At 34.2% G+C, this 27,439-nt stretch overlaps 1 non-coding gene across 1 annotated transcript; it reads left to right on the top strand.

The window, feature by feature from the left end:
• Positions 1 to 24,760: 24,760 nt before the first annotated feature.
• Positions 24,761 to 24,868, top strand: LOC129037675 (U6 spliceosomal RNA). Its single transcript, XR_008502905.1, has one exon. It is a non-coding gene; the product is annotated as a U6 spliceosomal RNA (small nuclear RNA).
• Positions 24,869 to 27,439: the final 2,571 nt, after the last annotated feature.

Raw genomic sequence — 27,439 nt, 5'->3', positions numbered from 1 at the left:
GAATATTTTCAGGTATTACTTCTTTGAATATTATTCTGCTTTTTTCATTCTCCTTTCTTTCTCTGGAAGTCCCATTACACTTCTGATGGTGTGTTCAACCATGTCTATATTTATCTTAGGTTCTTTTATTTTTCTTGATTCATTTTTCGCTATATTCATTTAGCATAATCGCCATTGACATGCCTTTGAGTTTTATTATTCTTTCTTTGCAAGTTGAAATATCTTTTTGCATTGTTTTGGAGAATTATTCATTTTAGTTATTGTACTTTTTAACAGTAAAATTTCCTTTTAGTTCTGTTTTACAACATTTGTCTCTTTATTAATATTATCAATTTCATGAATCATTGTAATCAGAACTTTCTTTAATAATAGTTTTCTTTTTTAATTTTGTGAACATGATTATAATAGCCCCTTTAAAGTCTTTTTCTGATAAATATGACATCTGGTCGCTGTTTCTGTTGCTTGCTTTTCTCTAGTGAATAAGTCATGCTTTCCGGTGTTTTTGCATGCCTCAAAATTTCTGTTGGAAACTGGCTATCTTTGATAATATGGCAACTCTGGTTACTGCTGCTTTCACTCAATGTATGTTATCATTATTGGCTTGTTTATGTGTTTAGTGACTGGCCTAATTATTTTGGTGAAGTCTATTTTTCCCTCAGATTGTTAAGCTTTTAATGTTACTCCTCAGGGAAACTCAGCTTTGGGAACACTGGCAGTCACCTTGCATGACAGTGGCTTTTGTAAGGCTTTCTTCCTCTTTCTCTGACATCCGGCTATTAAACTTTACTAATTGCAAGCTGATTGCTCCATTGTTTTCAAAAATGTCCTGGGGCACAAATTGCTCTACAAAGTAATCTATTCAGTCTGACTCCTTTGAAAAAAAACATTCTGAGGTCAGTGTTTGACATTTTTTTCTGACATCAGGAGGGCTCCTCCATGGTGTTTTATTTCTCCTCTGTAATCTAACCAGCCTGCAGTTTAGCCTCTATCTGGAATCTCTTCCTATTTATCTTATCCCACAAATTTCATTATTTTTGAGAGTACATTAAGGTTGAACTTCCCCAAGATTTGTTGGAAATAAAGTCAGTTCTTTGGGGAAAAGATTAAGATCTATCTGTTTTATGGTTTCCTTCTCCCCCCAGGCAAAATCTCTAAACCACAGACAACGGGAAGCTTCTCACTGAGGGATATTCTTGGTTTAGTGAAAGGTGGGCAAGAGCCTGAGGTCTTTTTGTCTCATCTCTCCCTGTATGGAGCCACTGCTTCAAACTGGGGATACGGATGTTAGGGCCCCAGTATTCTCAGTACTATTAATGTCAGTAAAGTAATGAAAGTTTTCTAAAAAGGGCTCAGTTTTCTAAGTAATTTGTATGCTACACCAAAATAAGTTTATAATGCTCATTACTTGGGATTTTATCATGACCTTCTTATGAAAGAGTCTTATAATACTCATGATCCATGAAAGAAAATCAGACCAATATTTGACATTCTGTATTCTTTATTACAGAAAGATGTAGAGGTTAGAGGCATTGACCACCCCCTCCAGCCATGCAGTTGAAAATTTGCATATAAATTTTGAGTCACCAAAAACATAACTGCTGATAGCCTACTGTTGGCCAAAAGCTTTACTGATAAAATAAAATTGATTAACACTTATTTTGTATGCTATCTGTGTTATATAATGTATTCCTATAATACAGTAAGCTAGATTTTTCAAATGTTAAGAAAATCGGAAGAGAAAATATATTTATTATTCATCAAGTGCAGGTGATCCATTATAAAGGTCTTCACCCTCATTATCTTCACATTGAGTAGGCTGAGAGGTAGAAGAAAAGGAGAGTTTGTCTTGCTGTCTCAGGGGTGGCAGAGGCAGAAAAATATCTGCATATAAATGGACACACAACCTCAGCTTCCTCATCTATACAGTGGACTGAATCAGGGTCTCCTATATGTGGTTTTGCACCCTCTTGGAGGCTCAATTAAAAATACAACATATTAGGTGGAATAGCTGCCAATAACAGATCAAGATGGCTGGTGCACTTACAACAGAACTTCAGAAGGAAAGCACTGAGAGCTGATGGAGGAAAGACACAGAAGCTGGGCTGAAGGGGGAGGAAGGCGGGAACCCTGCTCAGGGCTATCCACATCCCGACTCCTTCCTTGCTTCCAGTGACTCCTGGTGAACCTGTGAGTTGAACTGGCAAGGAGCAACTGGCTCCTGACACTAGCCTCTGGAATCCTGGCTGGAGGAGAACCCTCAACCACCACAGACACTCAAGTTGGCAGGGAGAGGTCCTTAGAGAAGTGGTGATGGTAGCACACTGGCTGAGGCAAAGCAAAAAGTGTTAGGTGTGGGAGTCTCTATAGTAGAGCACAACCAGGGAAGCCTATCTCCCTAGCCTCAACTTGCTCCCACAGGAGACTTTAGCCCGAGGGGAACTATCAGACCTAAACTCTGCAGGGCAGTCTTGCCCATCAGACAGGGCTGGTCTGATCTGAGCATTCCTTGGTCTGCTGGCCTCTCCTGGGTACTTAACCTGTTTCTGCTTGCTTCCAGGGTAGTCTCAGATGCCCTGGGGGACTGAATCATAACTCCTATACTGGCAGACGTGCCTGACCAGCATAGAGCTCCAGCAGGGCAGCCCCCATAGCCATACGTTAGCCCATCCACTTCCTCCTCACACTGTAGCTTCACCCAGGCCTACAGCAACCTCCCACATCTTTTTGCTAGCAGCTGGGTAGGCTTTGCCTTCCTTGCCCCACCAGCACACATGTATATGTGCACTCTGTCCTGCCACTGCTGGAGAGGTTGTGGGGAAAAAGGAACGTTTATGTACTGTTGGTGGGAGTGTCAATCAGTTCAACCACTGTGGAAAACAGTGTAGCAATTCCTCAAAGACCTAAAGACAAAACTACCATTCTACCTAGCAATTTCCTTCCTTAGTAGATACCCAAAGAAATATAAATCATTCTATCATAAAGACACATGCACGCATATGTTCATTGCAGCACTATTCACAATAGCAAAGACATGGAATCAATCTAAATGTCCATCAATGGTAGACTGGATAAATAAAATGTGGTACATACATACCATGGAATACTATGCAGCCATAAAAAAGAACATGATCATGTCCTTTGTAGGAACACAGATGGAGCTGGAGACCATCATTCTTAGCAAACTAACACAGGAACAGAAAACCAAATATTGCATCTTCTCACTTATAAGTGGGAGCTAAATGATGAGAACACATGGACACATAGAGAGGAGCAACACACAGTGGCTTTCTATTGGAGGCATCTATTGGAGGGTGGAGGATGGAGGGTGGGAGGAGGGGTAGGATCAGGAAAAATAACTAATGAATGCTAATCTTAATACCTGAGTGATGAAATAATCTGTACAACAAATCCCTATTACATGAGTTTACCTATATAAGAAACCTGCACATGTACCCCTGAACTTAAAATGAAAGTTAAATAAATAGACATACAGAATTGACATCCATGTTGTCAAGAGTCAATGTATATGTATGTCTGTAAATGTGTATTTTTATTCAGCATATATATTTTAGTATAGCACTTTCTAACTCACTTTATAAACAAATGTTGCTATTAAAAATGATAAAAGTGGCCATGTGTGGTGTGTCACCCCTGTAATCCTAGCACTTTGGGAGGCCAAGGTGGGAGGATCACTTAAGGTCAGGAGTTTGAGACCAACCTGGTCAACATAGCTAAACCCTGTCTCTACAAAAATAAAATAAAATAAATAAGGAACATTTTCAAATTATCCAGTCATGGTTACTTGCGAGGCTGAGGTGGGAGGATTTTTTGCTTGAGCCCAGGAGTTCAAGGCTGTAGCGAGCCAAGATTGCACCACTGGACTCCAGCCTGGGTGACAGAGGGACCCTGTCTCAAAAAAAAAAAAAAAAAAAAAAGTGAGAAAGGCATTATTTTAATTAAATTTGGATTTTTAAAAATTTTATTTTGTTATTAATTGCATATTTGTTGGTATTTATGGGACACAGTGTGATGTTTCAATATATGTGTATATCATATAATAATCAAATCAGGATAATTAGCATATCCATCACCTCAAACACCTGTCTTTTTGGTGAGAACATTCCAAATTCTCTCTTCTAGATCTTTTGAAATATACAATGTATTATTGTTAATTATAATCACCCTACTGTGCAATAGAACAGTGGAACATATTCCTCCTACCTAACTGAAACTTTGTACCATTGACCAACCTCTCACCATAACCTCACCCTCCCACACCCTCCCCAGCCTATTTCCGTAAGATCAGCTTTTTCAGATTCTACCTATGAGTGGTATTTGTCCTTCTGTGCTTGGTTTATTTCACTTATCGTAATGTCCTCTAGGTTCATTCAGGTCATACAAATAACAGGATTTTATTCTTTTTTATGGCTGAATAGTATTACATTGTGTATACACACCACATTTCTTTTTATCTGTTCATCCACTGATGAATACTTAAACTGATTTTACACCTTGACTATTGTGAATAGAGCTGCAATAACATGGGAGTGGAGATATTTCTTTGACATACCGATTTCATTTCCTTTGGATACATATGCAGTAGTGGGGATTTTTTAATCCTGTGGTAATTTTGTTTTTATTTCTTTTAGGAAACTTCATACTATTGTTCATAATGCAGGGAGATTTTATATTGTTCAAAGTGCGGGGAGATTTTAAAAACCACATAGTGAAGTATACAAAGCAGCAAAATTTAGAGCAAATAATATTTTAAATGAAAATATTAATTTCACTTCTATTAAAGTCACAAAAGTATATAGATAGTGTCTCTTTTAAAACTTATATTTAGATTAAGAGATATTGGTGTGAACTAATGTTAATTTTGAAATGGATAGATGAAGTGGATAGATAGATATACATATATGCATACAGACAAATATAGAAATCAACATAGATATGCTGCATATAGATATTAGTATATATACATGTATTTCCTAGCTTGGTCCACTGGGAGAAAGCTTAGATGAAATGAAACTTCAAAAGAAACCAGAGCGATGACACACAGATATTGATCTCTAACTGCCAATCTCCAGTAAAAGAACCATGTTTATGTGAGATGTTAACACTAAGGGAAATTGGGTCATGGATACACAGAGAATCTCTTTACTATCTTTGCCGCTTTTATGTAAATCTAAAATTATCCCCAAATAAACATAATTTTTAAAATATGTCAAATGCGTACGGTACAAAGCAATGTACTCTTATTTTTACACCAGCAAGTATATAGTGCTTATGAAAAACCAGACTAAGTAATTAAATGTATCAATTTACTATACCCTCACGACAATTCAGTGGACTAGATATTCTTTCACAGATGAAATTTAGGCCCAGAAAGAAAATGAATTTCCCAAGATGCCCTCCCTAAGCCGAACAGCAAAACTTTTCACCCCTGCTGCTGGCTCCACAGTTCCTTCTTTCAAGTGTCACATTTTTCTTCTTACTCTTCTGAAGTGACAGGTTTGAGCAATTCAATACAGGGAGGCACATAAAAGTTGAAATGTGAGATAAAATTTGGAGGTATTCTTCCCAAACATTAGTTTTAAAGAATTAGAATTGTTAACTCAGAAGCTATTTCACTTAAATAAATGTAATGGGAAATTAGAAATGTCTGTGGATAAGAGTATGTCCAGCAAGGCCTGTGTCCATTAACATCAGCTAGAAAAGCTGGATAAATTATAAAAATCTGGAATCTGTCTGAAGGGGCTCACATTTTGGCTCTGATGTCAAATATGTCACCTTGAGAGTTCACTTAATTTTTCTGTGTCTCAGTAACTTGATCTGCAGGTCATAGCACTACCTCAAATGCCTGGAGTATGTAGCACATACTGAGTGATCAGTGCTAAGACAGTGGAAAAGGGTAGGGTAAAAACTAGAGAGTGGGCTGGGTCAGGGCGGAGCAGATATTTTATTTAAGGTGGTCTAGAAAGGTCCTGCACACAACAAGTGTAGGAACAGAGACCTGCATAATGTGAGGAAGTGAGTAATGTGACTCTCTTGAGATAGAGTGGTTGAGGCAGAGAGAAGGTGCCCCAGGCAAGAGTAACCTTGAGATTCCAGAGTTTGGAGATCAGAAAACAAGGAAGAGATTGGTGGGAGGTATGTACAGAAAGGCCCAGGTTGAATTACAAACCTAAACTATTCTATTACTCAAAAATTTCTGTAAATTACCTGAGGCACTACTACCCACAGAACTTTCCTCTACCTTGAAATTTCATACTGCATATGATCTAGGTGCACTACACAAGTTAACATTTAAATATATGGGATTCTGTAGAGATCTTATATGAATGTTGATTTTTCACTTGCAGCTGAATTGTAAATTTCTTATGGCAGTTATAGAGCGTGTGTGTGTTGTGTGCACACATACACTCGTGCACTTGCACAAATATGGGTGTTTTATATTGAATCCCCTAAAGCATCTATAAAATTATCAAGATTATATAATATGATCGATGAATTCTAATGAACACGTTACTTTAGAGTGGGAACTATGGATTTAATTATAACTCTATTATTACACATTCTGTAAACTTCATACACATTAATTGGAAGTGAAGTTAAATTTGTAATATATCTTATAAGTTTGAGTAGAATTGCACATTCATTATCTATTGTGATCTAGTTTGCAGTCATAAGAGATTATCAAAGGTCATTTTAATCTCATTTGATAAACAGTTTAACATTCATTCTGAGAACCCAAATACCTTACCAAAAGTTACATAGTTTTTAAGTAGTGGGGAACAGACTTGAATTGAAGCCATCAGGCCCCAAATATAGTTTATTTTTCTGTAACTTCGTTATAAGCCAAAACAGCGTTAAAATATTACAAAGTAAGATTAATACTATAAACATTAAAAGCAATATTATTATAGTTTCTAAAAAAGACAAGAACCACAATTCTATTAATTGGAGTCACGCCCCTGATAAATAATACTCTTGGAGCCATGTTTGCCTGGCAGTAAAGAAGACCACATTTAAAAGACTGTATTTCTAAAATATTATTGCAACACCAAGTGATAGCTTTCAAAGGAACTAAATTTCTAACAGCAGCAATTGCATGCAGTGCTCTTTGGAGAATGAAAGACTCACCCTAATACCTTGCCCATAAATGACTGGAATGCCACTGAAACCATTCTGAAAACTTAATATTAAATATTAAAATTATTGAATTATTTGCAGGGAGAAAAATCAAGCAGAATGCAAAGCTGAGGAGTGTATGAGAATTCAAAAAGAATTTTTGGCTCATCTACAAAACTAGAAGATGTATCTCTGACAGATCATGCATTATATTAATACACAGGGAGTAAATTCTCACTTCTCCAATTACTTGTCTATGCATTTTTCCCACTTCCCATTTTCTGTAGCAAAATTTGAATACAAATTTGGATTCTTTTAGCCTCTCAGAGTACTTCTTGACCTCCTCATATCAATAAATAGAAAGAAAATGTAAAGTATGTTAAACATTATCTAAAAAATGAAGCGGTAGGCAAACCTGCTGCCAAAATCTTATAAAGTGATTTCCAAAGACAGACAAAATGCATCTCCCTCTTTATGTACTTATTCACCTTCATTAGCCTGATGATTGGAATACTTACAGCATAAAAGCACAAACTATGTGTGCTGCTCATAATTAGGTTCCTGACTGGTATATCAGATGCAAATTGGGAGCACAGGACTTCAGTTTTGTGGAAACATGTGCCCTGGAGTCATTCAAAAATGTTGGCATTGCCAGTGCAGGCATTTGATTACTGACAGATGAGGCATAATTAAATCCGCATGTGTTACCTTTCCTTTAACCACAATGTATTTCATGCAGAACAACTCATAAATAGAACCCAAAGCAAAATTACATGGTTAAATTCTTTAATTACTAAACTACATGTTATACAACATATATAGATGTATTAGGCATATTAAATATTATACCTAGTCTTAGTATTTATACATGAACTGTATGACATTACACTATAAAAATTTAGAGTTAGAAGGAGTCCAGACAATAACCAAGACCATGAGAAATAAGACAATTTTTAAGTTAGTTAATTCAAATACAATCTTGTGATTTTAGAGCAAATAATGGTACTTTTTATTGAAAGAGCCAACACCATAGGTTAGGAGAGTTGACCAATTTCATTACACTTGTCTCATCAGACCACTATTATCAGACCCATTCCTTAGCTCTGATATTCTTTTTTGTATATTATATTAATATACAGGTTTCAATACCTCCCTCACATTTGGAAAACTTTAATTTTATTATCTGGTCTTACCCTTGGAAAGATTTGAAACAGATAAATATTCTTACATGCTCATAATTTAAAAATCTAACACAAAAAACATGAAAAATTTAGGGACTTTTTAATGGATTTTATTAATGTAAGTAGACACTGTGAGCTTATATTCCTCTGGATATTATTTTCTGTGAGAAGGATTTTAAAAAGTAGTACTCTTCTGCTAATTTCAAATGACAAGAAGTTCTAACAATCCTATTCATCATAATACATACTAAGTCATTGAATAATATTTTCACTTATAAAAGTTATACGACATTATTCTAGATGAAAAATAAATGTCTAACCTCTGGGCTAATATTTAGTGATATACATTAGTGGATTCTGTAGAATCTGTTTTCCATATTATTTGATTATTTAAAAAATTATCTGTTTTTCACCACTATTTAATATTATGAGACTGACATACTGTCGGCTGCACTAAATGGGCTCCCTACATCATTATTTCTCATTGAAGAAACAGACTCTCAGAGGCAAGGATACACAAAAGAAAATTTCTCTGTGTTCATTCAAGGATTTTTCTGTTAACCTTTTCTTTAAAAATTTCCCTCAACCCTACAGTACCATTTATATTGACTCGGTCACTATTTCAGCATATTGTGTCAAAAAAAAAAAACCTATGCAGTAATGATCATTCATGTAAAAGTGTTTGTATGGACATGTTTTCTTTCTAAAAGATATTTTACTTTGGTAAGAACATTTAACAAGAGATATACCCTGTTAAATTTTTAATTGTATAATACATTACTGATGACTATAGGTACCATATTATACAGCAGATCTTTAGAGCTTATTCATCGTGCTTAACTGAAACTTCATACCCATTGATTATTAACTCCCCATTTCTTCCTCTCCTCCACCCCCTGATAACCACTATTCCACACTTTGACTTTATGACTTTGACTGTTATAGTACTTCATGTAAATGAACTCATGCAGTATTTGTCTTTCTGTGACTGGCTTCTTTCAATTAGTATAATGTCCTCAGGGTTAACCCACAGCATTATTCATAATAGCCAAAAAGTGGAAACAATCCAAATGTTCATTAACTGATGAAAGAGGATAAACAAGATGTGATGTATCCACACCTTGGATACATCATAAGATATTCAGTCATAACAAGGAATGAAGTGCTGACACATGCTATGGCATGGATGAACCTTAAAAATATCATGCTAAGCAAAACAAGTCAGTCATGAAAGATCATGCTTATATTATTTCACTCATACAAAATGTTCAGAAGAGAAAAGTCTATGTATATAGAAAGGAGACTGGTGATTGCTTAGGGCTAGAAGGGACGGCCACAAAGGGAAAGGAACTGCTAGAGGGTACAGGATTTCTTTAGGGGCAATGAAAATGTTTGAAAATTAGATTATGCTGGATTGCTATCATTGAATTATACCCTTTAAATGGTCAGATTTTATGTCAATTATATCTTAATAAAGCTGTTTTTAAAAATACTTAGTATTTTGAAACTATTTAAAAACCTACTCTCAATGCCCACTTTTCACACCATACATGTGAAAAAAACCTGATAATCTTCCCACCTACATAAAATAAGTGATAAGAAGGAAAGTTCAAAATATATGTAACAACATCAAACCTCAAGATTTGGGGTGGATCAAATAAGACATTGCTGCAAGCTTCTAGTAAACATGCTAGAAGGGTATGTTATTGTTTGGACAAACTGTACCATCAAAATTTGAAGTTAAGTTGGATACTTTTCAGGGCTAAATTTGGTACCTTTTATTGTCATATTTTTACTTGTCTATGTTCTGTTTCACTTAAGGAATGCAGAGTCTATACGGGAAAGGTAGGTGGTTGAATGAAAAAATCTTCAGGCATCTATATGTGTATCTATATCCTCAAGGATACTTGGTATTATCCCATTAGAAGTTAAACATTCCTTTTTTTTGACGGAGTCATACCAAATGTTTCATCTGACTGAAAATTCTTTATAAATTTTACTCTTTCTTCAAAGTCTTATCCACTGCAAAAAGTTACTTAACCGTTCCCACCTTGATTTCTCTCTTTTACAGAGTCTGATACCATACATTTTCTATGCATGGACCTAGGAGACTCCCTGCAAAATCCATTTTCATTTGAATAAAAATATTTCTCATTTTACAAATTGAATGGCTGGTAACACCTTTAGTAACTTTATATCTTCCAGTGTGCCTTCCACAGTACTGTGCATGCAAGAAATGCCATGAAAGTTTCTTGACTAGTTCACAGTTATACAGTATAAGTCCATATAAAAAATCTTCACTTTGCATCTAAAACTTGACTCTCCTTGGAACGTGTGACATGAATTTAGACTTCTTAACCTCACTCTTATTTCAATTACTATATGGTAACTGATTTATAATAAATAATGGCCATATGTACTCAGTATGACTGAGATCTGAGATTAAAATATTTTTACTTAAAAGGAAACAAATTGTATTGCTACCTTTAATTTTTAATAAGGAAATAAATCCCTTTGGGGCAATAAAAAGCAATACCCTGATTATGTATTGCATTACCATTCCTAGTACACAGTGCCAGGACTAGCTGGATTCATTTTCCAACAGTAAGAAAAAGTAAATGCATTCAAGCTTGAAGTAACAATGGCAATTCAAATTAGTAGAATGAAATGGGAAGATATAAGCTGGAAAACAAAGCAAAGGTGAAACTTATTACAAACCAAATAAACATTGGTTAAATGTCTATTTTCTTACTAGAAGTCAAAAATGTTCATTGTTTAGCAGTTCTGAAGAAGAAAGTGTGAAAATAATTGGGTTCCTGACCCAGGCAGATTTTTGTTCCTGGTTAACAGATGTCTATGTTACAAATCAAGCTAACCTAACAAATTCACATGTGAGTTTTCTCATTAGAAAGGTGAAAACAATTGGTTCATCACAATAAGAACTCACAGAAATGTTGATAAACCACATATGCCCTTTTTGGCAAATAAACCCAATTTGTATGCTACCACCAAAGCTTAAATATGCAGTCGTTACGTGCATAAATTGAAGCAAATTTTATTACTTGGAAAGAAATGTAAGAAAAATAAATGAAAATACTGCTTAGACATTATCGTTTGGTACGTACAATAGTAAAACTGGAAGACATGTGAGATTATATAAGCCTATCTCCAACATACTTTGAATTCTTACTGGACTGGTGGTTATGAAGTGTTTCCCTGACTATTTCCAAAGGCAGAACACTCAAGGCTGTTAATGTTTCTACATATAATATGAGAATGTGAGTCAAAATAAATATTTATTGAATGTCTAGCTTGTAAAACATATTAAACTGGCAATTTTTGCTATCGTCTAACAAAATTTTGGTAGTTTTATAAGCTAGATTATGCTTCTTAAAATATATTTGGTGAAATACTGTTTTGTTTTAAAAATTAATCTTTTTCACTCTCTCCAGCAAGATACTTTTGTAAAATAAGATAAATAATCACAACAATATCAAATTGCTATACAATTTCTAAAATATTACTCTTAACTTCTGTATACCTGTCTAGTTTGGACCATTAATGAATATTTTAAGGACAAGGAGTAGTGCATGGTCTACACCTTGAGCAGAATAAGATAGATATCATTATGAGAAAACTAGATGTTTTAATTTATTATTACCATTGTACATGTTGACACATTCTAGAGTTTTTTTGTGCTTATTTTGTTTTATTGGGGTTAGTATTTCAGTTAGATAATAGCACAAGAAATTTACTTTTAAAAGATCTTCCGATGGCTGTGTGTTCAGCTTCTTGAGAAAATCCATTTGGTTTTCCTGGCTAGAATTGATGGAGCCTTCTACAAGTTTGATAGAGAAGTGGTAAAATGTGGGAAATGTTGATGACTTGAAAGGATCATGAAGGGAATGTCAACATGAGCTCTAGGTCTCAGGTCTGGGCATTTGTGTTGGTGTTTTTACCATTTTTCTGAATAAGGAACATTAGAAGTCAAGTTATTGGAACACAGACACTTAGTGGTTTTCAAATCTTCTTGTAGTTGTAATCAATCTGTCGTATTTCCCTAAACAACCAGCTGGATCGGACTATGTTCCTTTTAAAGGAGGTACTTACAGTTGGCCATCATCCTAATAGCAAGTGCCTGATGCAGAAAGACCGTTTGATAAATAGCTGTAAAATGAATTAAGTGCTGACAAAATTTCTATTAAAGATGTAAATTTTTTCAACTTAAATTATCCATGGTTTCAAGATATTATGAAATATGTAAGCTATTCCATTTTTTAAAGTCACTGCTAATAGAGGAATACACTTTGGATGAAACTCCATGGTTGTGGTTTGCATATTATGAAGACATAATAAGTAGCCGTTGGACTAATGGAATGTTTTTATTTGTGCCAGGAGGATAGTGGGCCCAGTATATTTCAAAATGAACACCTACATATCAAATCTTTTATCTAATTGTTCATTTATTTATTTTATATAAATATTTAGAAATGAACAGAACTATAAATTTACAGTTTAATCTTGTATAATAAAGGTGAAGCTAGCATGTATGTGCTATTCCCGACTTAAGTGTAAATGTCTCTAAAGTTTCTATTTTAAGTACTGATAAGGTACAATTTTTTAAAATTAAAACCATGGCTTCTACACAAATGTAAAAGAACATGTGTCAAAATTTTATTCCATTCATTAATTAGTGACAAAACCTGCCAAATGGTAGGTTAGGATCATAAGTAAATTCATATATATATATATATATATATATATATATATATATATATATAAAATGAAGTAAGCCTAGAATGAATTTACACATAGAAACAAAGCTAGCCAATGTCCTACCAGCAGAAAATTTTTACTTTGGGGATGGCCTTTTCTACAGACAGTAATCTATGAGTGCACATGAAATTTCAGTCTCTGAGCTCTAATCAGTTAGTGGAAAACAAGACAAATATAGATGCATTCTTCTTAATAATAAAATAGTCCTTGAATAAGCCAATGAAATTGAAAGGACTTTGATATAGTTTGGCTTTGTGTCCCCACCCAAATCTCATGTCAAATTGTAATTCCCAACGTTGGGGGAGGGAACTACTGGGAGGTGATTTGATCATGGGGACAGATTTCCTCCTTGCTGTTCTCATGATAGTGGGTTCTCAGGAGATCTGGTTGTTTAAAAGTGTGGAGTAAGTCCCCCATCACTGTCTGTCTCCCACTGGCCATGTGAAGACAGTGACTGTTTCTCCTTCGCCTTCTGCCATAATTATAAATTTCCTAAGGCCTCGGCAGCTATGCTTCCTGTACAGCCTGTGGAACTGTGAGTCAAACCTTTTTTCTTCATAGATTACCCAGTCTCATGTGTGTCTTTACAGCAGTGTGAGAATGGTCTAATCATGTTGTCTTAATTCTGGCTAATTTGAGTCATTTTTAATTATAATATTTTAGAAATTTTCTCATTTTAAAAATTTAAATTGTAATGCATGTAGCTGCTCTATCATTTTCACTTCCTGTGTGTGTCAGTCTTCCTGTCACTTCATTGTGTTATTTTTCTCTCTCATTTTAACTTGTTACATCTTCCTAAAGTTGGTCTCTTGCATTATTCTTTTCATGTTTTCAGAGGTTTACAATTTTCTATATTATTATATTATTTCCTCTATTTCTTTCTTTCTTTTTTTTTTTTTTTTTTTTGAGACAGGGTCTTGCTCTGCCATCCAGGCTGGAGTGCAGTGGCATGATCATGGCTCACCACAGCCTCAATCTCCCAGGCTCAAATGATCCTCCCAACTCAGCCTCCTGGAGTAGCTGTGACAGGTGCATACCACCACACGTGGCTAATTTCATTTTTTTCTGGAGAGATGGGGTCTCACTATGTTTCCCAGCCTGGTCTATTGTATTAATTTCTCCTCTTCATTATACCCATTCTTTTACTTTTTTTTTAGGTTATTATGATTTATTTTCCCTATTTTCAGATACTTATTTTCAAGCTTTTTTCTTCTTTTCCTTTTTTTCTTTTTTTTGCTTATATTTTAAAAGATTCACTTAGCACTTAGGTTTAAATGTTATTTTAATGTTGATGAAAAATTTTATCATTTTTTACAAGTTTTAGCAAAAGGTGTTCAACTTTATTAGCAGAAAAATGTCAATTAAAATCACAGTGAGATATCACTACATACCAGAATAGATAAAGTCATAAAGACTGACACTACCATGTGTTGACAAGGATGTGATGCATTCAGAACTCATACACATTGCTTGTAGGAATGCAAAATGGTACAGTAACTGGTGATGAGTATGGCATTACATTATAAAGTTAGATTCATTACTATATAATCCAGAAATTCTACTTGCAGGTATTTACCCGAGAGAATTGAAAATATACATTCAAACAAAAACAAGTACATAAATGTTCATAGTAGCATTATTCATATTAGCCCCACTGGCAACAACACAAGTGGCCATCACTATTAAATGAATAAACAAAGTGTGGTAAATTCATACTGTGGAAAACTCAGCAATAAAAAGACAAGAAATATTAATATAGACAATATAGACAGTAACACAGATTCATCTCAAAAACATTACATTAAAAGAAATAAGTCAATCATAAAAGACTCCATACTCTGTAAGTCCACTTATATGAAATTCTATAACATGTAAAACTATGACCGACAGCAAACCAAAGGTTACCTGGAGTGAGGGTGAAGAAAGATTATGGAATACATACAGGTATGAGGAAGCATTTTGTGGTGATGAATTGCTCTACTTCAATCACGGTGGCTAAATGATTTCACACAATTACCGAAATTCACCGATCTGGACACTTAAAATTAATATACATATTACCTTGATAAACAAAAGAGAACAAACAAATTCCAACTAGTTGTGAACAATGTACAGCCAAAATTTAGAGTATTTGTTTATAAAGAGTTCAGTGTGATAAAATATTTGTATTGGTTTACAAAATAGATATCGAAGGCTCAGACTTTTTTCAGCATCAGATTGATGACAAACAACAAAGAGGGAAAACACATAATGCCATTCTGAAGTATTTTTTATATTCAACATCAGCATTATCATAAGATTTTGTAATTTAGTATTCTGTACCTATGAACAAGCATTTACAAATTTTGGCAATTATAATTTTTTGTGATAAACACATTTTGCTTTCTGACAGTATGAATGTAATTATGAATGATGTGTGCACCACATCCGAATGCAAGCAGATCTCCAACTTTAGAACACCGTTTTTATCAACATTTGTATTCATAATATCACCAGAAAATTAATCATTTCTCTTCAGTGTTGACATTTTAAATTTATTATAGAATAATACGCAGATTTTTTATATTTAACCTTGAGGAGGATAAATTTCAACAGTTTTACTTTGATTTCAAAAACTGGATGGAAAAAATTAAACGTTAGACTGAACCGGTTTCCTATTTGAAGCAGCTGATTAGTGATCTACAACTGGCACCAATCAACTGTAAAGTTATTCCTCTTCATATAAATTGCTATCACTTTTTCTACAAGAAAAAAAATGAAGGAAATGATCAAAAGTACAAAAATGTGGTTTGGTAATAGATGAATCCAGCTTCTGCAACCACACATTTTATTCTTCTTAATTGACATATTTATTGTGACAAATTACTGACACATTTGTGTGGTACAGAGTGACATTTCAATACATATATACAATGTATAATGATCAAATCAGCGTAATTATTGTATCCATCACCTCAAACATTTATTATTTCTTTGTTTTGGGAATAAAAATCCTCTATTCTAGCTATTTGAAAATATACAACAAATTATTAATTATACTTACCCTACAATGCTATAGAACACTAGAAATTATTTATCTTATCTAGCTCTAATTTTATACCTGTTAAGCCAACTCTCTCCATCCCCCAGTCCCTTTTCCAGCCTCTGGTAACCACTGGTGTACGTTCTACTCCCATGAGATTAACTTATTTAGATTCCACACATAAGTAAGAAAATGCAGTATTTGTCTTTTCTGTGCCTGGCTTATTCCAGTTAACATGTCCTCCAGGCTCACCTATATTACCAAAAATGATGGAATTTCATTATTTTCTTATGGCTTAAGAATTTCCATCGTGTTTGTATACTACATTTTCTTTACCCATTCATTTCTTGATGGACACAGGCTGCTTTCAAATCCTGGCTGTTGGGAGTAGTACTGCAATAAACATGAGACTGCACATATCTGTTTGATGTACTTATTTCATTTGCTTTGGATATATACTGAGTAGTGAGACTGATGAACCACGTGAGAGTTCTCTTTTTAACATTTTGAGGACCCTTCGCATGGTTTTCATAATAGCTGACCTAATTTATGTTCTTCCCAACAGTGTATAAGAGTTTCCTTTTCTCCACACCGTCACTAGTATTTGTTACTTTTTAATCTTTTTGGTAATAGCCATTTTACCTGGGGTGAGATGATCTTATTGTCGTTTTTATTTGCATTTCCCTGATGATTAGTGAAGCTGAGCATTTCCTTATATACTCAATGGTCATTTCTAAATCTTCTCTTAATGCCTAGTGTTTCATTATTGGAACGCTAAGCTAATGGGAGTTATTTATATCCTACTGCTCAAGGTCATTGCCAAGGTCTAATTTTTCACACACAAAAAAAATTGTAACTTCTGGCATTAATGGGTTAAGAAATGTCTATTCAGATCAATTGCCCAATTTTTAATGAAATTATTTTGTTTTTCCTGCTGAGTAGTTTGAGTTCCTTGTATGCTCTAAATATGAATCCATGTTGGATCAAAAGTTTGTAAATGTTTTCTCTCATTTTGCAGGTTGTCTTTATATTCTGTTGTTTCCTTCTCTGTGTGAAAGCTTTTTAGTTTTATATATCCCCATTTGCCTATTTTTTCTTTGTTGTCTGTGCTTTCAAGGTTTTATCTGTAAAATATTTGCTCAGACCAATGTCCTGAAGTATGTCCCCTGCTTTCTTCTCTTAGTTTCATAGCTACATATTTAAATGTAAATAATTCAGTTTTAATTATTTACATTGAAATAACCAATGCATTTCAGGTTCACTTTTATATACAGGGAGAGAAGGTGTCTAGTTTAATTATTCTGCATATGAATATCCAATTTTCCCACCACCATTTATTGAAGAGACAGCATTTTCCCCAGTGTTTGTTTTTTGAGCATTCGTTGATAATCAGTTGGTTCCATATATATGGATTTGTTTCTGGACTCTATTCTGTTCTATTGGTCTATTATCTGTTTTTATGCCAGTCTCATACTCTTTCAGTTAAAATAGCTTTCCAGTATATTTTGAAGTCAAGTATTGTGATGCCTCCTTCCAGCTTTGTATTTTTTAGGGGGGAGCAGGGCTTAAGATTGCTTTGGCTATTTGGAGACTTATGTGGTTCCATAAAAATTTTAGGATTCTTTTTCTATTTCTGTGACAAAAATGGCATTGGTAATTTGAAAGGGGTAGTTTTCAAATAGATAACTTTGAGTAGTATGCTTATTTTAACAAATTAATTCTTCCAATCTATGAATACAGGATGTCTTCCCAATTTATGTGTGTCCTCCCCAATTCTATTTTTTCATCACTACTTTGCAGTTTTCATGGTAGTGATCTTTTACCTCTTTGGTTGAATTTACTGTTAGGAGATTTTTTGTAGTTCTTGTGAATGGGATTGTTTCTTTTGATTTCTTTTTCAGATAATTTGTTATTAGTGTACAGAAATGCTACTTATTTTTGTAAGCTGATTTTGTATCCTGCCAGTTTACTGAACTTGTTTATCAATTGTAAGAGTTTTCTGCAGGAATCTTTAGGATTTTCTATAAATAAATCATGTCATTTGCAAACAGGAACAATTTAACTTCCTCCTTTCCAATTTGGATGCCCTTTATTTTTTTCTCTTGCCCAGTTGGTCCGGCAACATAGTTCCAATACTATGTGGAATGAGTGGTAAAAAATGGGCATCCCCTTCTTATTCCAGTTCTTAGAGTCTTTCAGCTTGTTCACATTCAGTGTAATATTAGCTGTGAGTTTTTCATATATGGCCTTTACAGTGTTGAGGAAGGTTTCTTCTATACCTAATTTGTTGAGAATGTTTATTATGGAAACATGTTAAATTTTATCAAACACTTTTTCTGTGTCTGTTAAGATGATCATAATGGTTTTGTCTTTCATTCTGCTGATGTAATGTAGCTCTTTTTTTTTTTTTTTGATTTTCATATTATGAACCATCCTTGGCTCCCTAGGATATGTCCCTATTGATCACAGTGTATACATTTTTTATTCTGCTGTTGGATTTAGTTTGCTAGTATTTTGTGGAGGATTTTTGCATCTATGTTCATAAGGAATTTTTGCCTGCAGTTGTCTTCTCTTGTGCACTTCTCTGGTTGTGTCATCAGAATAATGCTGGCTTCATAGAATAAACTTAGAATTTTCTCCCATTTAACTTTTTGAAATAGTTTGAAAAGAATTGATGTTAGTTCTTATTTAAAAGCTTAGTAAAATTCAGCAATGAACCCATCCATTTCTTGGCTTTTTTGGATGGGAGACCTTATATTGCCAATTCCATCTTTTACTCATTACTGCTCCGTTCAGATATTCTATTTCTTCTGAGCTCAATTTTGGTAGGTTGCATGTATCTAGGAACTTATCTATTTCTTTTTGGTTTTCTAATTTGTTTGCATATACTTGTTCGTAATAGTTACCAATGATCCTTTGTATTTCTGTGTTATCAGATGTAATGTCTCTGTTTTTTCTGTTTTTGTTTATTTGGCTCCTCTTTTTTGTAGTTAGCTTACCTGATATAATTTGGATCTGTGATCCCACCAAATCTCTTGTCCAGTTGTAATTTCCAGTGTTGGAAGTAGAGCCTGCTGGAAGGTGATTGGATCATGGGGGTGGATTTCTCATGAATGGTTTAGCAATATCCCTCTTGGCACGGTCCTCAAGACAATGAGTTCTCATGAGATCTGGCCATTTAAAAGTGTGTGCCACCTTCCCCCTCTCTCTTTCTTGTTCCTGTTGCTACCATGTGTGTGCCAGATTCCCTTTTGCCCTCTGCCATCATTGTAAGTTTCCTGCACCTCTCGAGCACCCAAGCAGACACCAGCACCAGGCCTCAGCCTACAGAACTATAGCCAATTAAACCTCTTTTCTGTATCAATTACCCAGTCTGAGGTATGTCATTGTGCCAATGCAAGAATGAACTATTACAGTAGATAATGGTTTGCCAATTGTATTTATCTTTCCAAGGAACCAGCTTTTCATTTTGTTGATCTTTTGTATTTTTTTTCTCTATTTGGGAGATATCTGCCTTATCTTTACTATTTATTTCCTTCTAGTAATGTTGAATTTAGTTCATTCTAGGTAATTGAGGTATATTGTTATCTTATTTGAAATCTTTCTATTTTCTGTTGTAGGTATTCATTGGTATAAATTTCCCTCTTAGTACTGCTCTTTCTACATCCCCTAAGATTTTGTATGTTGTCTTTCTATTTTAATGTGTTTCAATTTTTTAAAAATCTTCTTCTTAATTTTTTTATTGACCCATTTTTCAGTCAAGAGCATGTTGTTTAGTTTCTATGTATTTACACACTTTCTTAGGGTTCCCTTGTTACTAATTTCTACTTTTATTTCATTCTGGCCAGAAAAGGTACTTAATATTATTTTGGATTTTCCAAATTATTTGAAAGTTGCATAATGGCGTAATATATCATCTTTCCTGGAGAATGTTACATGTGCTGATGGGAAGAATGTGTTTTCTGCAGCTATTGAAGGAAATGTTTGGTCCATTTGGTCTATAGTGTAGTTTCACCTGATGTTTCCATGTTGACTTTTTTTCTAAATGAACTGACCAATGCTATGAATAAAGTGTTGAAGTCCCCAAATATTTCTGTGCTACAATCTATCACTCTTTTAGATATAATAATATTTGTCTTTTTTGTTGTGTGTTCCAGTGTTAGGTGCATATATATTTACAAGTATTATGTACTCTGGCTAAAGTTGTCTCTTGAATGACCTTCTTTGTCTTTTTTTATGCTTTTTGACTTAAGGCCTATTTTATCTAATGGTTACTCCTGCTCGTTTTGCCTTTCCATTGGCATGAAATATTGCATTTGTCCATCGTCACACTGCTATAAAGAAATACCCTTTATAAAGAAAAGAGGTTTAATTTGCTCACAGTTCCATATGCTGTACAGGGAGCATTGTTGGGGAGGCCTCAGGAGACTTACAATCATAGCAGTAGGCAAAGAGGAAGGAGGCACATGTTACATGGCCAGAACAGGAGGAAGAGAAGAAAGGGGGAGGTGCTACACACTTTTAAACAGCAGGTCTCATAAGAACTCATTATCATGAGAACAGTAAGGGGAAAATCTGCCCCCATGACCCAATCACGTCCCATAAGGCCCCTCCTCCAACACTGGAGATTAAAATTTGACATGAGATTTGGGCAAGGATGAATTCAAATCATATCAAATATCTTTTTTATCCCATTACTTTCAGCCTATGTATGTTTTTAAAGATGGAGTGAGTTTCTGATAGGCAGCATATAGTTGGGTCTTGCTTTTTTAATCCACTCTACTAGTTTATATCTCATATTTAGGGAATTTAATCCATTTACATTTGAGACTATTATTAATAGCTTTGGACTTACTCCTGTCATTTTGTTAATCGTTTTCTGACTTTTTGTATATTCTTTGTTATTTTCTTCCTCTCTTATTGTTCATGTTTGTAGTTTTGTGATTTTGTGTTATGATAAGGTTTGATTCTCTTCTCTTTCTCATTTCTATTTCTGCTCTATCAGTGCATTTTATACTTTTGTGTGTTTTTATGATGATAGTTACTGCCCATTTGCTTCCAGATGTAAGACTTATTAAGCATTTCTTCTGCCAGCCCAGTGGTAATAAATTTCCTCAGTTTTTGCTTTTCTGGGAAAAACTTTATTTCTTCATTTCTGAAGAACATCTTTGTTGGGTCTAGTATTCTTGAATGGCAGAATTTTGCTTTTCTTTTACTATTATGAATATATAATTTCATTTTCTCCTGGCCTACAAGTGTTTCCCTGTGAAATATTATGCTAATGAGGATTCCCTTGTATCTCTTGTTGCTTATCTCTTGCTACTTAAAGATTCTTTCTTTGTCTTTGACTTTTGACATTTTGACAATAATGTGTCTTAGACGGTACTTTAGGTTGAATCTGTTTAGAAATCTTTCATCTACCTTGATCTGACTGTCCATCTTTCTCCCAAGATGTGGGAATTTTTCAGCTATTATTTTATTACATAGATTTTCTATGCCTTTTCCCATGTCTTCTTTTTCTGGAATACCCATAATATGAATATTTCTTATCATAATGGTGTCCCATACATCCTACAGACTTTCTTTACCATTCTTTCTTTTTAGTTTTAGTTTAGTTTTTCTTTTTAGTTTTTTCTTTTTAGTTTTCTTTTTAGTTTAGTTTTGTTTTGTTTTAACTGACTTGGTTATTTCATAAGACATGTCTTCAAGTTTAGAATGTCTTTCTTCTGCTTGATCTACTTTATTGTTGATGCTTTTGATAATTTTGTATTTCATTCATTAAATTTTCAGCTCCAAGATTTCTGTGTGATTCTTTTTTATGCTATTCATCTTTTTGTTGAATTTATCATTCATAATATAAATTGTTATCCTGATTTTGTTGGATTTTCTCTCTTTATTCTCTTGTATCTTCCTGAATTTACTTAGTATCATTATTTTGAATTCCTTTGCAGGCATTTCATTTACTTCCTTTCCTTTGGGGTTGTTTACTAGAGAATTACTGTTTTCTTTTGGAGGTATCATACCTTCTTGCTTTTTATATTTCTGTGGTCCTATGTTGATATCTACACACCTTGTCACACAATTGCCTTTTCAATTTTATAGCATAGCTTTCACAAGTGAAGACTTTTTTCTATAGATGTGACTATTGTTGCAGTTGGGTAGAGTGCTTAGGAGGTGCAGTAGTGTAGTCTCTGTGATTTTATTGGTTGTATTCCAGTCATCAGTGTCATCAGGTTCCTCAGTGGCCTAGACTGTGAGCATTTATGAAGGCATTAGTGTGTCTTTGCTGAGTTGGGGTCATCAGCAGCACTAGTCAACAAGAGGGATAGTCATTAATTTCTAGGGGAACAGGTTACATGTAGCATTCCACAGCTCTATCAATAGCAAAGGAATGATCACTGCCACCAGCAGCCACCAGGTGGGCCTGTCATCAGACCCAGGGGAGCATATACACCACCCTCAGCAGCTTTAGTGCTGCCAGTCACAGGGTTAGGGTTACCAGCAGTGGTGAACACCTATGGGTCTCTCCTCAGTCTCTGAGGGAGCACACACAGTGCTTAGCTACTGTACCAATTGAGGGATTGTGGTTGATACCATTAGTGGTTGTTGGCTCCCCAGGTAAGTAGGCAGGCATGGTACTTCTCCTTGGGGCAAATGACGCTGCATGGGCTCAGGTGAAAGGGTCACAATTGCTGGGTCAAGCTGGAGTCATGGTATTACATCCATTTTTGTAGGCATAATGAGAAAACAGTAGGACTCTAGGGATGTGGAGATGCAGGGGCTAATAAGCCCTAGGAGAGAATGTTCTTCAGCAGTGACTCTGCTTTCAAAATGAGGTACCACAGCAGATTAGATCCTAAGGACTGAGACAGACCCAGCATGAGTTCCCTCTCTGGAGCAATACAGCCATCTGAACTCTAGGCAGCTCCTTATCCTGAGCTTGGCCTGTGAGGACTATGAGTCTCTCATGTAGCTAGTATTGGAGGCATTCAGAGTGGTAATCAGGACTGCCAGGGGTCTCTTGCTTACCTTTTTCTGAAAATGGGTAGCTCATCCTGGCTCTGGGACAATCCTGGCTGGGTGCTTCACTTCCCTCTCTATGCTGTTATCCTAAGTTACTGTACCCCAGAGAATCTTGTCACTTTCTTGCTGAATTCTTGTATTCTGCAATTTACTCTGCTTTTAGCCACTCTACTTGAAGTGCAGTTATGTATTTCCTGTTTTTGGTCCTTTTTTGAGTAAAAGAGAAACATTGAATAACTCTACTCAGGCATCTTGATCTTCATACATTTTAATCTGCAGTATTATTATTGTGCTTTAAATATTGCATAATCTCTATTTTAATTTCTTCTTTAACACATAAGATTTGTGGAAGTTTTTTCAAAATAATTTTGATTTACTCATCAGTGAAATTTTTCTTTTACTATGGTTTTGCAATCATTTTATTGGTATTTTCAAATTCATTGATCCAATGGCATATTCAATATTAAGTAAATTCATTGAAATTTTAATACTTCTATTATAGTGCATGAGTTTTGTCTGCTTAAAAATGAATTTTAAATTTTTATGTAGAATGATATAATTATAAATGAGAAAAGGGATCGTAAGTATCCCGTACACAATAGCACTTCTTTTTCCTGCTACCATAATTTCAGCCAGTTAAGAGTTAGTCACTACAGACAGGCAAGTAGAGACAAAAAGCTAGTTTATAATTGTTAAATTGACCATGAGAAATGTGACTTAGTTGTCCTTGGCGATGGCTTATTAGTATATGACTCCTGAATTAGGCAGACTTACACAGGTAGAATCACTGACAATGCTGCTTTACTGTGAGGGCTTCACTCAACCAATATGGCATAAAGGAGGGCAATGGAGCAGAGTGTAGAATCTCTAAATGCAGATAGATCCTTAAAAGGTGAAGAAGCCTGCTCGGTTTTCCCTTCCAATCTCTTAAACTTATATGTCTCTCTGCCTCAGAAAATGAAAATATATGAAGGAGGGATATAGTAGCCAGAGGAATCCCTTCTAGCAAATGCAATGGAGATTGCTTATTTTAACTGTGTTCAAATAATACAGTTACAATAATTCAAATAATGTAGCATAATATTCAAAATATCATATAATCTAATTTGTTTTTCATTTACTATTACAAAATTTTCTGAAAGAAATGAGATAGTGCAGTATTATTGTGGCTTGAAATATGTTGAATTTTGCTTTTTATCTTTTGCATTCTAACTGCAGATACATATGAATTCGTGACTGCTATAGCTTTTTGTTGGGTTTTCACATTTATTTTTGTGAAGCATCCAGAACAGGATTTCATATTACATTCAGTTCTCACAGTTTTTAATCTTTTAAGATAAACTAGATATTCAGTCTGTCTTTGCCTTTTATAAAGGATGTAATCCATTATTCTACACAATATTTGTCTTCATTTTTATACTTTTTTAAAAGGTTTAGAATTCTAGGTTAGCCAATATTTTCTTTTATCACTTCAAATGTTTTTTGTCCTGACTTTAATCATTTTTGAGAAGTCAGCAATCGATCTTATTTTTAATCTTTGAAGTTAATGAATAAGCTTTTCCTTGGATAATTTTGGAGTTTTCCATTTCTTTTAGGTTTCTATCATCTAAAATGTATGTATGATGCTTCCTTCCTTTAGCAGCACATGTATTAAATTGGACTGATAGAGAGAAGAATAGTGTGGCCCCTATGCAAGGATAACATACAAATTTGTAAACTCTTCCATATTTTTGCTATTAGAAAACATTATGAGCAACTATAACCCAACAAACCCGTATACCTAGAAAAATGGATAAATTCTGGGACACATAAAGCCTACCAATATTGAATATCAGAGAAACAGAAAACTTGGAAAGACCAATATCACGTAATAGAATTGAGTTAAAAATTTAAAAATCTCCCATCAAAGAAATGCCCAAGACCTGATGTCTTCACTACTGAATTCTACCAAACATTTAAAGAAGAACCAATGTCAATTCTCAAACTATTCCAAAAAAATGAAATGGGAGAAAATTCTTTCAAGATCATTCTTCAAGACATGCATTATCCTGACACCAAAACATACAGCAAAGCAAATAAAACAGCACATCAAAAATATTATTTTACCATAATCAAGTAGGACTTATTCCAGCATTCCAAAGATACTTCAACATATGCAAATCAATAAATGAGATACATTTCATCAACAGAATGAAGAAAAAACCCATATAATAATCTCAATAGATGTAGGAATAGTGTTTGATAAAATTTAACATCCTTTTATTAGAAAAACTTTCAACAAATTAGATATAGAAGGAATTTACCTCAACACAGCAAAGGCCATATATGGCAAACCCACAGTTAACATCATACTGAATGGGAAACAGTTGAAAACTTTTCTTCTAAATCCTGAAACAAGACAAGGATGTCCACTGCTACTATTCAACATACTACTGGAAGTCCTAGCCAGAGCAATTAGGTAAGAGAAATAAATTAGGGATATTTATATTGGAAAGGAGGAGGTAAAATTGTCTCTATTTGCAGAGAGCATGAGTGAATATACAGAAAAGCCTAATGACACCACCAAAACAATGTTAGAATTAATAAATAAAGTCAATAAACTCACAGGATACAAAATCAATATACGGAAATTATTAGCATTTCTATATGCCAATATGAACTACCTGAATAACAAATCAAGAAGGCTACCCCATTTATAATAGTTACAAAAATATAAAATATCCTGGAATAATTTAACCAATGAGAACATCTCTACAATGAAAACTATAAAATGTTGATAAAACAAATTGAAGAAAACACAAATAAATATTAACATATTTTGTGTTTATGTATTGGAAGAATTAATATTGTTAAAATGTCCATATGATCCAAAGTTACCTACAGATTCAATGCAAACCCTATCAAATTACCAAAGCTAATTTTTATATATTTTTATTTTTATATATACAGAAAAAAAAATCTTAAAATTTACATGGAATAACAAAAGTCCCACAAATAACCAAAGCCATCCTGATCAAAAAGCACAAAGTTGGAGGCATCAAACTACCCGACTTCAAAATATACTACAAAACTATTTCAACTAAAACATCATGGTATTGGTATAAAAACAGACACACAGACTAATGGAACAGAATAGAGAATCCAGAAATAAATCCACACATTCACAGACAACAGCATTTCAAAAAAGGCACCAAGAACACACACAGGGAAATGTTAGTCTTTTCAATAAGTGGTTCTGGGGGAAACTGGATATCCGCATAAAAAAGAGTGGAACTAGACCGTTATCTCTCACCAGTGACAAAAACTAACTTAAAATTGATTAAATTCCTAAATGTAAGACTCCAAACTATAAAACTACCAGAAGAAAACCTAGAGGAAAGGCTTCATGGTATTGGTCTTGGCAAAGAATTTTTTAATAAGAACTCAAAAGCCCAGGCAACAAAATAAAAAATAGACAAATGAAAATACATTAAACAGAAATGTTACTGCACAGCCAAAGAACCAAGCAACAGAGTAAAGAGACGACCTACAGAATAAAAAAAAAAAAAAAATCTGCAAACTACACATCTGACAAGGGGTTAATATTCAGAATATGTAAGGAACTCAAACAACTCAATGTAAAAAATATAATCTAATTTACAAATGGGTAAATGATCTGAATAGACATGTCTCAGAAGAATACATACAACTGGCCAAGAGATATATGAAAAAAATGCTCAGTATCACTAATCATTCGGAAAATATAAATCAAAACATCAGTTAAATATCATCTCATCCCACATATAAAAGCTATTGTCAAAAAGAAAAATGGTAACAAATGCTGGCGAAGATATGAAATTAAGGAAACCTACCCACTATTGGTGGGAATGCAAACTTGCGTAGCCATTATGGAAAACTGTATAGATGTTTCTCAGAAAGCAAAAATATGACTACCGTAACATCCAGTAATCCCACTACTGGGTATATATCCAAAGGAACTGATATCAGTTTTTCAAAGAGATGTGTACACTCTCATGTTATTGCAACACTATTCAAAATACCCAAGATAGGGAATTAACCTAAGTGTCCATGAATGGATGAATGAATAAAGAAAATGTGGTATATTTACACAATGAAATACTGTTCAGTTGTAAAAAAGAATGAAATCTTGTCACTTTTTACACGTTAGATGAGTCTGGAGAACATTATGTTAAGTGAAATAAGCCAAGCACAGAAGGACAAATACTGCATTACCTCACTTATACGTGAAATCTAAAAAAGTTTATCTCATAAAACTAAAGAGTAGAATAGTATTGTGAGATCT

The sequence above is a fragment of the Pongo pygmaeus genome, chromosome 4, assembly GCF_028885625.2.
Source record: "Pongo pygmaeus isolate AG05252 chromosome 4, NHGRI_mPonPyg2-v2.0_pri, whole genome shotgun sequence".
NCBI lineage: Eukaryota > Metazoa > Chordata > Mammalia > Primates > Hominidae > Pongo > Pongo pygmaeus.
This window is presented reverse-complemented; position numbering and strand designations above follow the sequence as displayed.